Raw genomic sequence first — 15,195 nt, 5'->3', positions numbered from 1 at the left:
CCCATAAGAATATATCTGACCTCTCATTATTTTAGCTCCTTGTTGGGTCATTTAAACAAACCTGGTAATCTGATTTATTTTAAACACTGTAATAATAAATTCATTCACTGACAAAATATTTGTAGTCTAGTCCCTTGTACAGTATGAGAAATCTTACCAAATCCATCTACTTACACACCAAGTTTTTATTGGGTGTCTCTTATTACATATCATGTGTCGTATATTGTGTGGAACATAAATGTGAAAGGAAAAAAAGAGCCTTTGCTCAAGAAGTTTATAATTTACTTGCAAAATAAGGAAATGAAGTAATTTCAATTAATTATAATAAAAGCAGTGTCTTGATAAGAATAACAATAGAATAGAAAAAAATGAAGCCAGAGTTCTGAGAAAGGACAAAATACTTCTTTTTTTTTTTTTTCCAGAGATTTTATTTATTTGAGAGAGGGAGAGAGAGCAAGAGAGAGCAAGAGCAGGGAGGAAAGGGAGAAGCAGATTCCTTGTGAGCAGGGAGCCCAATGTAGGGCTCAATCCCAGTACCATGACCTGAGCAGAAGACAGACACTTAACTGACTGAACCACCCAGGCCCCCCACAAAACACTTCTCATTAGGTAATGAGGTAAGGCTTCATGGAGAAGGAAGCATAATGATAGATGTCAAATGATAAATTTTTATCATTTATTTATATATTACACTTAAATATTTATCATTCGACATATAGAGCATTTCTAAATAAAGGAGTACTAGGGTCAAAGGCATACAAATATTTCCCATATTGCAAGAACAGTTGGATATATTCAACCTAATGAATAATGGGACGTAGGAATATGGTGTAAAAAATGTAGGTCACAACATTTGGCTATGACAAGTTATGGAAATATTTCTTGAATGTTGACCCAAATCTAATAAATGGTTAGGCATTAGGCCACTAATACTTTTTTTGACATTATTGATTGCCATCATTTTATATTTGCCATATGAACAGGTGAATAAATCAAGGTGAAGAATATTGAGGCTGAATGGGATAAAATCTGGGTGAAGCTCTGCTTTCATTCTAAGGTTTCTGGCCTCTGAGGCACCTGGGTGACTCAGTGATTGAGCGTCTGCCTTCGGCTCAGGTCATGATTCCGAGGTTCTGGGATTGAGTCCCACATCAGGCTCCCTGCATGGAGCCTGCTTCTCCCTCTGCCTGTGTCTCTGCCTCTTTCTCTCTGTGTCTCCTGTGAATAAATAAAATCTTAAAAAAAAGGGTCTTCCTCAAGCATAGGTCTTTAACAAAATGGCAATAGGAAATTAGTTAATTCTTATAAAAGAACAGGACGCAAGTTGCCGTGTAACCTCAGGAGAGTTATCTGAGCAAAACTTTTAGAGCATCTGGCCTTTGCTTCTCTTGACTTGGCTTCTGCTCCTTCTAAAGCAGAATGTAGATATGTGTCAACCTGGCAGCACTCTGCTTAAACACTTGATACTATTATTACTAAGTATATCTGGAGGAATTCCAAATCTAAATGTGGAGTTCATATTTGTGAGATAAAAGGAATAGGCTTTTATCAGGAAAAAAAATCTATTGGGAAGTGACTCTGATTCCCACTTATTAAACAAGAGAGCACTAAAGTAAAGTGCATTGACAATTGCAAAAATATAATTTTAGAAGAAATGCATAGCTCATAAAGATGATTTTTAATCACTGAAACAATGATTTTCCTTGTGATTTTGGAAAATTAATTGTAAGAAGGAAGAGCGTATTGCAGAAATTGTAAGAAACATTATAATTTGTAACCATGAAATAAAAAGAGATGGAAATGCTATCTACATAATTTAGAAAAAATCAAATATGAAAAAAAATATATTTTCTAACCTATTTTCTACCAACCTAGCATTACTTGTGTAACAAGCATGGCAAAATGGCAGATTAATGAAAAAGAGCTGGTATTACTAATGACCAAACCACCTCCTTTTCTTGCTTCCTTTAACAGGTGCTAACTTGTTGTCAGCTATTGTAACAGTGCTGAGGGTCAGAATCAGGTGGTGCTTCAGCCTTTATAGCTTTTCCATTCTATAAACAAATAGGCTCTCAATAAATAAATGAACAGATTTTAAAATATTAATCACATATTATAATAACTGCTCACAGAAATAAATAGAATACTGGAATATAGATAGAATTCTGGTTATCAGTTGCTGCATAGCAAACTACTGCAAAACTCATTGGTTTAAAATGGTTTATAATAATAGAAGATTTTTATTAATTATCTGGGATAAGATATTGAAGAAGCACAATGAGGATGGCTTGTCTGTGCTCTACAATGCCTAAGGCCTCAGCGAGAATGACTCTCCACACTCTCTCTTGCCCTTTTCTCCCTCCTTTCTTCTTGCTTTTCTTCTTTCCTTCCTTCCCAAAGTCTTTCCAAATGGTTAACTTGAGCTTCCCCAAAACATGACAGCCTCAGGGATATCAGACTTCTTACCTGTTAATTTAGGGCTTCAAGAGCAAATATTTCAAGAGAAAGAAAAGTGGACAGCTCCAGTCCTCTTAAAAGTTAGGCCAGAACTGACACAGTGTCATTTCTTGCTATTCACTATTAGTAAAAGTGGTCATAGTAAAGCCCTTTCAAAGGGAAAACTCCTTCCATACTTCACAATGGGAGGAACAAATGACTCAACTTCTCAGTCAACTTCGGGAATTTCTGATAAAAAAAGATATGCCTTAATCTCTATACTATAGTCACTAAAAACAAACAAAATGACAACAACAAACAATCTGAAGAGGAAACAGAAAAAAAAATATTGCATTTTTTGATGTGCTCCTTATGAGGTATTTGGTGTTATGGTACCCAGTTATGATTAAAGAAATCCGTGCTCGTGCCACAGAAGTAGAAAACAAAGCAAGGAGTACGTTATGAATTAGTGAACCATTAGAATTTGGTTGAGTATGTATAAAAATGTCATATTATTTCCATAAAACTTCCATGAGTCAGAGAAAAACTGGTCTTGGATATTAGAATTTTTAACTCTGGTTCCTGAATCTCATTGTAATAACACAGACCAAAACTTGAAATTTCTGGGCCCATGTTTATTTGTATTGCCATAGCTATCAAGTGCTATCAATATCAATATTAAGTGCTTAATCTCATCATCATATTGAATTAACTTGAGTACCTATAATTAAATGCACAAATAATTTCTAATGGCAAAAAAATTTAAACTATATGTGTTACAACACTCAAGTATCAGTTGATAGCATATAACATGCACTTAATGAATGTGGATCATGCAAATCAGCTGGCTTGCCTCACACATGGATATGTGTGCACACATGACTACAGCTACATCCCACTCTTATGCATTCTAAAGGTGTGAAATTGAGTGTACCTGTCCTAAAGCATATTCATTGTTCTACTGTCTTACTTCTGCCTCTGATTTCTCCCTGGCATCCTGTTTTCTGGGGATGTGGGGAATGCCATTTAGGTGGATAAGTAGTCAGTGTAATTTCCAACTGCACTGCTAAATTGCAGTAACATTAAAAAAAGCAAATGACTTTTATGAACTATAGAAATTCCTGCAGTGATATGGTGACAGATCCCCATAGTTTTCTGGGCATTTTTGCTCTCTTTTGAATGCCTGTTGATGTTGGTTTCCCAATGTTAATCATGTACATTGTGTAACAGGAAGAATTTTAAAACCACATAATTTTTTTTTTTTGCCCACATTTAAATACTTTTATTGCAAAAACAAGTGCTAATGGCTTGTTGAATGGGTGTTTAAATCTTTGTATAAGGCCATCAAAAGTGAAAAGGTCAATACAAATTGGATAATTTGAACTAATTTCTTCTCTGAATGAAAGATTTAAGATAAGAAGTTAGATTCTCTAAGATTCTTTTATTTTCTTCCATTTTTAGTTTAAATTCTAGTTAGTTAAAGATAGTAAATATTAGCTCCAGGAGTAGAATTTAATGATTCATCACTTGCATATAACACCTGGTACTCATCCCAAGTGCCTTCCGTAAGAGCCATCACCTATTTAGCCCATCTCTCTCCCACTTCCTGTGCAGCACCTTTCTAGGATTCTTTTAATTGACCTCTAATGTTTCTTTCAGAATTGCTAGCTCAATAAAAAAGGGGGTCAAAATATGATGTGAATACTATATAGTTCTTTATAGAACATTTTTTCAACTCACTTTTAGTTATGGAAACAGAATAGATAGGGCTTGGTAAGCTATGGTCCTGGGATCAAATCTGGCCTGCCACCTGCTTTGTAAATAAAAGATTTATTTTTAAAATTGCAGTTACTTTTTAAAAAAATATTTTTTTAAATTAAGGTGTAACTGACACTGTATTAGTTTCAAGTGTACACCATAATGATGTGGCATGTTACAAAATGATCACCATGATAAGTCTAGTTAACATCTGCCACCACACACAGTTACAGAGTTTATTTTACACATATAGTATCATGTCATCTCCAAATAGTAACAGTTTTACTTCTTCCTTTCCAATTTGGATAATTTTTTGTTTTTCTTGCCTAATTATTCTGGCTGGAACTTCCAATACCATGCCATATGTAAGGGGTAAAAATTGGCATCCTTGTCTTGTTCATGATTATAGAGGAAAAGCTCTCAGCTTATTACCATTGAGTGTGATGTTAGCTGGAGATTTGTCATATATGGCTTTTATTATGTTGAGGTACATTCCCTCTATACACACTTTGTTGGAAGTTCTTATCATGAACGGATGTTGAATATTGTCAAATGTGTTTTTTTTCATTTATTGAGATGATTGTAAGTTTTTTATTTATTTTGTTAATATGGCGTATCAGATTGACTAATTTGTGAATGCTGAACCATTCTTGCATCCCTGGAATAAATCCCACGAGCATATTGTGCTCAATCCTTATAATTATTATTCCTTATAATGTATTATTGCATTCAGTTTGCTAATATATTGTTAAGGATTTTGCATCTATGTTCATCAAAGATGTTGTCCTATAATCTTGTGTGTGTGTGTGTGTGTGTGTGTGTGTGTGTGTGTGTGTGTGTGTGTGTTATCCTTAATTTGTTTTGGTACCAGGGTAACAGTGACCTTATGAGATAAGTTTAAAAGTGTTCTCACTTCTATTTTTTGGGAGAGTTTAGGAAGGATTGGTATTAATCTTTGAACATTTGGTGGCATTTACCAGTGAAGTCATCAGCCCTAGACTTTGGTTTGTAAGGTGTTTTTGAATTCCTGATTTAAGCTTTTTTTTTTCTTCTCCCTAATAATTGGTCTGTGCAGATTTTCTGGTTATTCATTATTTAGTCTGGGATGGTTGCATGTGTCTCAGAATTTACCCACTCCTTCTAGGTTGTTTAAGGTATTAGTAGATAATTTTTAATACTAGTCTCATATAATCCTTTCTGTGTCTATGTTATCATTGTAAAGTCCTTTTCATTTCTTATTTTATTTACTTGTACCTACTTAAAAGTCTTCTTCCTTTTTTTTTTCTTGGTGACTCTAGCTAAAGACTTCCCGATTTAGTTTATATTTTCAAAGAACCAGCTCTTGATTTCATTGATCTTTTCTGTTGTCTTTTTAGCCTCTATTCTATTTATTTCTGCTCTGATCTTTGTTATTTTCTTCCTTCCACTAACCATGGGCTTAATTTTTTTTCATCACTCTTGAGGAGTAAGTAAATGTAGGTTGTTTATTGAGATTTTTCTTGTTTCTTGAGTTAGGCATTTATTGCTATTAATATCCTTGTTAGAACTGCTTTTGCTGCATCCCATGAGTTTTGTTATGTTTTACTTCCATTTTCATTTGTCTCAATGGTTTTGTTGTTGTTGTTTTGTTTTTGATTTCTTCATTGACTCATTGGTTGTTTAGTTTTTGTAAATGAAAGTTTTAATGGAACATGGTCACACTCATTTGATTATGAATTTTCAGTAACTGCTTTCATGCTACAATACAGGATTGTGTAGGTATGTCAGAGACACATGGCCTGAAAATATTTGATTTACTATATGACCTTTTGCAGAAAAGTTCATTGACCCTGAAATTGGAGACTTAAATGCATATGTGAATTAATTCAAATAATAGTAGTACCTGTTTCAAAAATATAAGTCTGTATTTAGATATGTTCCTGCATATTTTGGTAGATATGCCAAAATGCATAGATATTTACATATTTGTATTAAACTGTACTAAGGTGGGTATGTCACATAATAATGTTTCAAAGAGCTACAAAGAGTTTTACATGACTTTGTTTTCTATGATATCTTGATTTTTGTTACATTAAATTTTATACCATTTTTCTGAAAGTCTTCTTGATCTTATTAGAGGATCAAAGTTGGTAGTGTAATCAAAACAATTTCCTTCCTCACCAATTTCATATCATTGTACTGAGAATTATGGTGAAATTTCTTGGCTATTTGATAATTTTAGACACACTTTTCTGCTCACTCCCTAAGCCAGCTTCTGTGAGATAACCTTTATGGTTCCCACCTCTCCTAGAGCATGCTAACTAGAAATTGTATTTGAGCGTTGATATTGTGGTGATGTTTAAGCCCTTTCTGTTGGAAAGGCTAATTTTACATTGGGCACAGCACACTGTTGAGATTCAGATAATTGTAAATAATAATTACTCTATATTTTGACATGGCTATCACAGAATATATCCCTGACCTACTAACAATTCTCTAAGATGAGAATTAAATTGCTATTGAGCTATATAATTATTTTCCTGTGCCAGATTTAATGATGCCAGGTATAGAAATGAGAATGGATGAGAATGTTGTGCTTTGGGCTTTTTTGTTAGGGGAGCAGGCATGTTACCGAATTGTATCAACGAAAACATGTTATTCAAATTCTGAGTTTTTCTACTAAAACAATCACCTGAAATTTATACATTGAAATAAGCTAAGGTAAACTTGCCAGTTTACGTAGACCTATTCAAATGTGGCTTACTAAAGTTTTATTTTTTTTTAACTTCTGTATACAATCTGGGATCTTGCTTTTATTATTACACATCAGTATGCAGTAATATTTACTAAATTTGTATTTGAAATAGGATAAATGGGTAATTTTCATGGGGGAATTATTTTCTTTTTATTGATATCTTCTTTTTTCATATTCTGATTTCACAAACATTATGGTTTATTGAAATGCATGTTCACAAAGCAGCTCTTCAATTTAGCTTTTCCCATTTGATTAAGGCTTGTTGAGCAAGAGGCAACCAAATTTGGTGGTGTGCAATATTTTGGCATTTTTATACTCAGTATGTACACAGCTGTAATTTAGACCAGCTCTGACTAGCATCTAATCAACCACCACACTGAATATTTAGGCATTTGTTTATCTGCTAAATCTAGATTTCAAAGTCTCCAAACTTCAGGTATATACTAGGTATAAAATTATGTATTAGTATAGGTTTTGTTCATCAATTTTGACAGAAATAACCAAAGTTAAAAACCTTATGGGGATAATATCTGATTTTGTGAACAAAATCGAATATGAATCTCTCATTAACTTTTATCTTTTTTTTTTTACCTTTTTCAATTTAAAAGCCTGATTTTTATTTATTTATTTATTTATTTTTTTTTTTAAAGATTTTATTTATTTATTCATGATAGACACAGAGAGAGAGAGGCAGAGACACAGGCAGAGGGAGAAGCAGGCTCCATGCACCGGGAGCCCGACGTGGGATTCGATCCCGGGTCTCCAGGATCGCGCCCTGGGTCAAAGGCAGGCGCTAAACCGCTGCGCCACCCAGGGATCCCTAAAAGCCTGATTTTTAATTGTAGCTCCTGTAGCTGTGCTTTTTTTTAATATTTTATTTATTTATTCATGAGAGACACACAGAGAGAGAGGTAGAGACACAGGCAGAGGGAGAAGCAGGCTCCATGCAGGGAACCTGACGTGGGACTCGATCCTGAGTCTCCAGGATCATGCTCTGGACTAAAGGTGACGCTAAACTGCTGAGCCACTGGGGCTGCCCAGTAGCTGTGGTTTAAATTTCAAACTTAGTTGGCAGGTATTCTCTTTATTTTAAAATCTTTTTTGTTAGCCTGAAGAAATATTCTGAAAGTATTCCACTAATAATAATAATCCTGTCACCAATATTACTCTTCAGTTAGAGAATGAGGCTTTTTCTTTTCAGCACTTCATTCATCTGTAGGATGATCTCCTCGTGTGTGAGCCATGCAGTTCCATTTGGAAGTATTCTCAGCAGCAGTAGTGAAAGATTAGTAGTTTCAATAGGTAACTGCTTTGAGATCTCACTTTAAAAAATTGGAAGTCTCTCTAGAACCCACTGAGCAAGGGCCAGGAGAGAACCAGCAAATTAGACTGAAACAACTTCTAGTGTTCTCTTTTGCAACAACAGTTCTTACTTGATTTTTGGTGGAGACTCCTCCATAAAACTGGGGGGAAACTCTTCTGGCTTGAGGCAGAAATATCTGATTAAAAGTCATTCCCTTTGGATGGTTATATCTTAATCTCAAAGAAAAGGTAATTGAGAAAAGAAATATTCCTTCATGTCTCCAATAACAATATCCCTTCTCCCAGTATTAGTTTTTAGGGGGGAAAAGGTAAAAGGAATTTCATCTCTGGGCATAAAGTTAAGGGCATCAGAAGGAGGAAGGAGAGAAACAGAGGAGGAGGGGGGTGCATGCAATTGAAACGGAGCCTCTAAGTCACTCAAACCATGATATGATTATTTTTAAAGCACTGGTGTTCTCTTAAAGGGTATTGGAGTTCGAAATGAAAATTGCTTTTGCAGCAAAGTGCAGCATCAGGTCTGTGGGGACCGATTAGCAGAGTGGCTCTCTGTGTCCTATATGCTATATGCCGCTTCAGTGGTTACAGTAACATATGGGACAATGGAGAAGTAAAAACTTTGATTCATAAAAGAACCCCATGGACTCTCTGCTAGCTTTGTATTTAAAATGTGTTTGATCACTTACCACCTACTTTTAAACTAATTCACAAAGACAAAGTAATTGATGAATTAGATACAGTCTGTTGGCTTGCAGTTTAGGCAAAGAATTTTCTTGCATCATGGAGTATATTTTGCAAATTCAGTTTTCAATCTATTTTTCCTGTCTTTTATTTTTTTTTCCTCTCTTTTAAATTATATTACTAAGTTTTGGAATCTACTCATTATAATTTTTTAATGCTGAGTGAGACTCAGGATAGTGTCATCTTCGAACAGTGAAGAGAGGAACAGATACATGTATTTTAAGGAAACATCAGAAACCCTACAGCAAATGGGACAGACTCTACTTTTTTCTTACTCTTTGTGGCAAGTAAGCTACTTAGGACAGGATACATAAATATATTTCTTAGGACATACATTCTGTTTTACTGTTATTAAGTTATATCTAGAAAGAAATGACATTTGATATTCTGATATCTACTCAGATTACTTTCTCTAGGATCCCAGCCTAAAACCTTTTATTGGTTAATTTATTTATATATCACCTGGTACCAATCTTCTACTAGAAAGTGACTATAATTATAGATCTGTATTCACAATTGAAAAAAATATTTTATTTTATTATTATTTTTTTAGATTTTTATTTATTCATGAAAGAGAGTCAGAGGAAAAAAATATTTTAAACTGAGAATAAAGAAGTGAGCTATTAAACTGATGAAAGATAAAGCAAAAATATTTATCATAGTCTTATTTTTTAATACAAAAGCATTATGAAAGGGAAAATTTAATTGGCTAGCTCTTGTGATAGACTCCTCTGCTTGGGACAACATCAAAAATATTTTCATTGTACAAGAATATTGGATGAACTTTCAATATACAGGTGTTTCGACTAACACAGGTAGTCGGAAATCCTGTGTTTGACCTTCCAGGCTAGCTCAAGAGATAGTAAGGCCTAAATCCCTGCCCCAGTTTCTTTACTAACTCTGAACTTGTTGAAACCAATTCTTTGTGTCTTGTGTCATCCTGGTGATTAAAGTGGGAGAGCAACGGGAAGCCATTCTTCACTTCATAGATCTATACTCTGAAATAATGATAAAAGTCCTTAAATCTATGTGCCGAAATATATGTGAGTATGTTACACTCTTCTGCCAAAGCATTTCTCTAGTAATTTTTTAAATGATATAACCAATTGATTTGTGCCTTTTGATTATTGTAAAAAGCAACATTTAAAAAATGTGAATTAGGCATATCATAGGAGATATTTCTACATGTGTAATAATTCACTTCCTTGAGAATAGCTTCCATGACCTTTCAGACAGTGTAAAATCATTGCTGCTTTTGTTTGTTTATCTCTGTTGCACTCCCATGGTGCAATTACATATGCATGTCATGGCACAGAGATTGTAAAAAATACGTATGATATGTATTAGGTCTTGTTCTCTCTTTAGATTGCGGGCTTCTAAGGGCAGGAGCTTGATATTTTTTATCTTTGTTTTCCTGACCTAAATGGACTTACTGGAGCCCTGAATGTGTGTTGACAAAATGAACCAGTAAACCATATTTACCCTAATGCCTTTCTGCAGAATCCAAGCTCGCTGTCCTCTCCACCCATGGGGGTGGGGGACAGTATTCAGGGGAAGCCTAGAACCAATAGGAGATAGCCAACAATAGTCAAGTTCCATTTCCATTATTAAGTAGAAACATGATGAAGGGAACATTATCACCAGGAGCCCCCAGAGTTTTTTTTCAGAAAAAGAGGTTTTTTTTAATTTATTTATTTAATTAATTAATTTATTTTTTAGAAAAAGAGTTTATAATGAGCCTGCAGATAACTTTTTATTGCTTATTTAGGATCATAAACAATATAAATGTTTAGTAAATCATAATCATATAGTGATTTACTAAGGCTGATTTCCATTACCTATTTTTATTTATTCTATTCTATTTATTTCTATTGCCTATTACCTATCTAAGGAACTAAAGATTTTTTCATGAAAAGTTTCTATCTGTAATATTCAGAGTTCTTTTACTCCTCTCAGATTAATGCATAAAGTAGAACATTGGAGAAAGAGGGTTAATTCCTATTTCACAATATTTATGGGTTTAAGGATTCAAAATCATTCTTTTGTTAAATACCATCTTTAATATAATCATATTTTAAAGCAGAATGAGAATGTATGGTGGAAGACTATCTTGATAATTTTGACTGAACTTTGTGAAAATTGTTCATGAGAGAGTTGTTGAGGTACACACACTCCTTGTCCATAGAGCACACTGTATGATTCTCCTTCCAGGCATATACAGTGCATGTGCTTGGGACAGTTCCACTTGGCCCGATCCCATTTTCCAGGCCAGTGAACATAATGGCAGGGTAGAAATGAGATGTGTCTATGTGCCTTTGGTAATTACTGAATATATGTTAATGAAGAGCTTTCCCTTGGCCTTCCACCAGCACAGTTAAATATGACCAACTAGAGCTTTTCCTTGATGAAAGGAAAGCCACTTGCAGAACTATAGAACTCTATATAAACAGATTGCATTTAGATTTAATTTTGAACTAACACAAATGCAAATATTCTCAAATAGATTGCTCTGTAGTTCTTTACAGTTGAAGGAATTCTGAAAGTGAATGCCCTTCTGTAGAGGCATCAGCATTATTGTTGGTATAACAAACTAGCCTCAAGGTAGTTAAGCATCTATATCTAATACATATTCAACACCATGATAGGCATTGTGAGTGAAGAAAAAGTTGCATAGGACATGACCACTGCACTCTATGACTTTAACATTTAGCAGAGTGGACAAGCTGCAGATACTTATTAACCAATAAAAAGGTCTAACAATTACAGTGGCATCTCAGAAATGATTATTAAGATGCTATTAAAATCTTGGCATGCAATGTAAAAGGAGAGTGTGAAGGAATAGAATTATGGGGGAAAGAGGTGATTCCAGTGATTAAATATTATTTTTTCGGTTTCTCTCCCCTGGGCAGTTAACATGTTATTTGGCTCTTATTTATTATGACACATTAAAAGATTTTGAAAATTAGAAAATTTTGACACATTAAAAGATTTTGAAAATTAGAAAATGATATCAAATCAAGTATTAAGATTTTATTGTATTTTCTAATACTGCTTATAGAAAAAGGATTTACCTTATAGAGTTGTAAGCTTTCTCCAGAAACAACACATCAGTCATTTTCCTATTTAATTATCTCAGTTACTTAAATATGTAACACATTCAGCTTTAATGGGACTGCAGAAACACAATTTAAAGCATGGTAGTACTCTGAAATGTTTTTGCTATATCCTGAGAGGAACCCCTCTATTCCATGTTTTTTGTTTGTTTGGTTTTTGGTAGAGAGTGAGTGTGAGAGAGAGAATGGGATTAGGGGTTCAGGAGCAGAGGGAGAGGGAGAGAGAGAATTTCAAGAATCTCCACATCCAGCCAGTAGTATGACATAGAGCTAGACCTCATGACCCTGAGATCATGACCTAAGCCAAAATCAAGAGTTGTTTTTTTTAACCAACTGAGCCATCCAGGTGCCCCATTATTCCGTGGGTTCTTAGGCATGCATATAAAGATACAATACACAAATCTGTTGTTATGGCAACCATTTGGAGATATTATTCTGTAAAATAGTGTGTTAGTTTCCTGGTGATGCCATAACTAACTGAGTGTCTTGAAACAACAAAATTAGTCTCTTAGTTTTGGAAGCCAGAAGTCCCAAATCAAGGTCCTGGTAGATATGGTTCCTCTGAAAGCTGTCAGGTCGATATGGCCCCACATTTCTGTCCAGTTTCTGGTTGTTGTTGGCAATCCTTGGCATTCCTTGGTTTGTAGATGTACCGCTATAGTCTCTGCCTCCATCTTCACATGGCCTTCTTGTCTGCATCTGTCTGCTTTTTTGTTTCTTAGGAAGATATTTGCACTGGATTAAGGGCCAACTCTAATCTACTATGGTCTTATCTCAATCCTTACCTTAATAAAATCTGCAAAATCACCTTATTTTAAATAAAGTCACATGAATCTGGAGGGGACAGTATTCAACCCACTACAAGTAGTAATTGTGAATAGGTATAATTAACCAGGAGATTACTGAAGTATTAATTTATTTCTTGTTTGGCGTTTTCTGATGTATCTTTAGGTCTAAGTAATAACTAATATATTCTTCTTGTTATTTGTGTTCCTCAATATAAATTGAGGCCAAATTATATGATTCTGTGGGTCCAACTTTACACTGCACTTCACACATACCTTTATATGGTTCTAAAATGAAATTTGTTATTTTCTTCCTTCTATTTCTTATCTTACCTAAAGCTACTTGTATTCAGAGGCAAGTTTACTGTAACACTAAACTGGGCTACTTTCTCTCAAAACATTAGGAGGGACCATACAATGGGTTTACAAAATCATATGAGGGTTTTTTTTTTTTTATTTTAGTTTGTAATAGATATTTTAACCACAATTAGGTAACATTGATCTCACTCCCTATTCTGATTTTTTCCTCCAAAACACACCCTTGATATTACAAAACGGCAGGCCAAAGGTGATAGAAAGGTATTTGTATGCATGATGGAGCCTGACTATGGATATATGTGGGTAGTGGAGGAGAAACAAGACTTGAAGTATGTGGAGCAGAAGCTATTCTGTGGAAAATTCTGCATCATACAGCTCATATGGAAAAAATCTTGATAGACATTTTCCTAAGGTTGACAGCAATTCTAACAATTTACATAGCGTTACCAATAATAGGTGGTGAAGTTAAGAGAAACTTATAAAAACTATCTATAGGAGAAAGGAAAATCTGAATTATCCCTTTGGATTTTCTACAGAAAATGATTTTGCAACTTAGTCATATAAAGAGATGATCAGAGTATACAGCTGAAAAATACGAAAAAATATTATGGAGTCATATACATCAATAATTAAGGATATACCATTTCTTTGTGTGTATGGAATATATGTTTTTGTCATTTGTCAGGTTTATAAAATAACTGATTTATTGGGATTTACATTGTTATTAAAATACATTTGTATCTCTTTTTGTAAATTTAATTTTATACTCTTCTTAAAGAGCCTCTCCCATATTTTACAATCTTAAGATCCCCCCAAAACAGAATTTACTTTTGCTTTTATCTTTTCTTTTCCTATAAAACAAAACAAAAATCCCACTGACCAAAATACATGAGTTCTTTTACTAACTTTGTCTCTTGCAAAATAAGATTAAAACACAAAGCTCTTATGAAGTTGTGCCTTTATTACTACCCTTCTTGACTTTGCTAAGTCATGAAAACATCTGAATGTTGAACAGCTTTTGATTCCTCATAAATCAAGTCATCATTATGTGGATTGTTTCTCTCTCTGTCTCTCTCTCTCTCTCTCTAACATCTTTTCCTAAGATAGTCTTTGACTAACATTATCGGATAGTATTTTAATTTATTTTATAAAAAGTAAACCTTAGTTTGGAATCTGATAGGGATTTCTTTTCTCAAAGGCAATGCCTACTTACTTCCTAAATCCCCATATTTTTATAGATTATTTTTTTTAGGTATATAGAGATAATGCTGATGTTAGCTTTTTTTGTCCTTATCTCTGTGTTTAAACTTCCTTTACTTAATTTTACCTAAGAATGGCTTTCACAAATTGCTTATTACCATCTGTATTTTAACCCATGAAGAATATCTCATTTCCTTTCTATTTGATTCCTGTCCTTTTCCCCCCCAATATCTCTGCATATAATCATATAGATAGATAGATAGATAGAGGGAGGGAGGAAGAGTTATGATCTCTTTGTATAAGCAAGCAGCATCCTGGTCATCCATAAAGTGTTCAGAATAATCTGGCAGATAGAAACCTGAAGTTTTATATGAAGAAAGGCTCTTTAGAACATTCAAAGAGAGCAACTCATTTTGCAGAGATGAAAGTAGCTTAAAAGAGGAGATGTGCCTTTTCTAAGTAAAGTCAGAATTAGAGCCTTTGGTTTTCTCATTCTGGGTCCAAATTTAGTCCACTTTAGTTTTTACTACATATACTTAAAATTTACTCATATCTGCATCTAAGCCTTAATTTGCAATTTGTAGTTTTTTCCAAAATAATAATTTCCCATTTCTCTGTCACCCTTTTCTTCAAATAATCACTTGAAGCCAATTGTATAAACATTTAAAAAGAGAGCCTACCATCTTAATCCCTGTTATTATGTAACAAACTGTTGATGGCACTATGAACATGTGAAAGTAAACTAATGATGTAGACTGATTTTTTTTGGTCCACTACGAATTTTTTTTTC

The 15,195-nt window shown here is 34.0% G+C and overlaps 1 protein-coding gene and 1 long non-coding RNA gene across 5 annotated transcripts in view; one reads left to right on the top strand and one right to left on the bottom strand.

Annotated features, from left to right (window-relative positions):
- Positions 1-10,513, bottom strand: part of LOC111094335 — a 40,231-nt gene extending 29,718 nt beyond the window's left edge. Inside the window, exon 1 of the long non-coding RNA XR_005385334.1 lies at positions 10,472-10,513. This is a non-coding gene — a long non-coding RNA (uncharacterized LOC111094335). The remainder of the gene's footprint in view (positions 1-10,471) is intronic.
- The window catches only part of ERBB4 (erb-b2 receptor tyrosine kinase 4), a 1,108,406-nt gene that overhangs the window by 271,661 nt on the left and 821,550 nt on the right, over positions 1-15,195 (top strand). The gene's annotated exons all lie outside the window — the stretch shown is intronic.

Source organism: Canis lupus, chromosome 37 (assembly GCF_011100685.1).
Source record: "Canis lupus familiaris isolate Mischka breed German Shepherd chromosome 37, alternate assembly UU_Cfam_GSD_1.0, whole genome shotgun sequence".
In the NCBI taxonomy this organism is placed as follows: domain Eukaryota; kingdom Metazoa; phylum Chordata; class Mammalia; order Carnivora; family Canidae; genus Canis; species Canis lupus.
The sequence above is the reverse complement of the archived record's forward strand: the minus strand, read 5'-3'. Positions and strand labels throughout refer to the sequence as shown.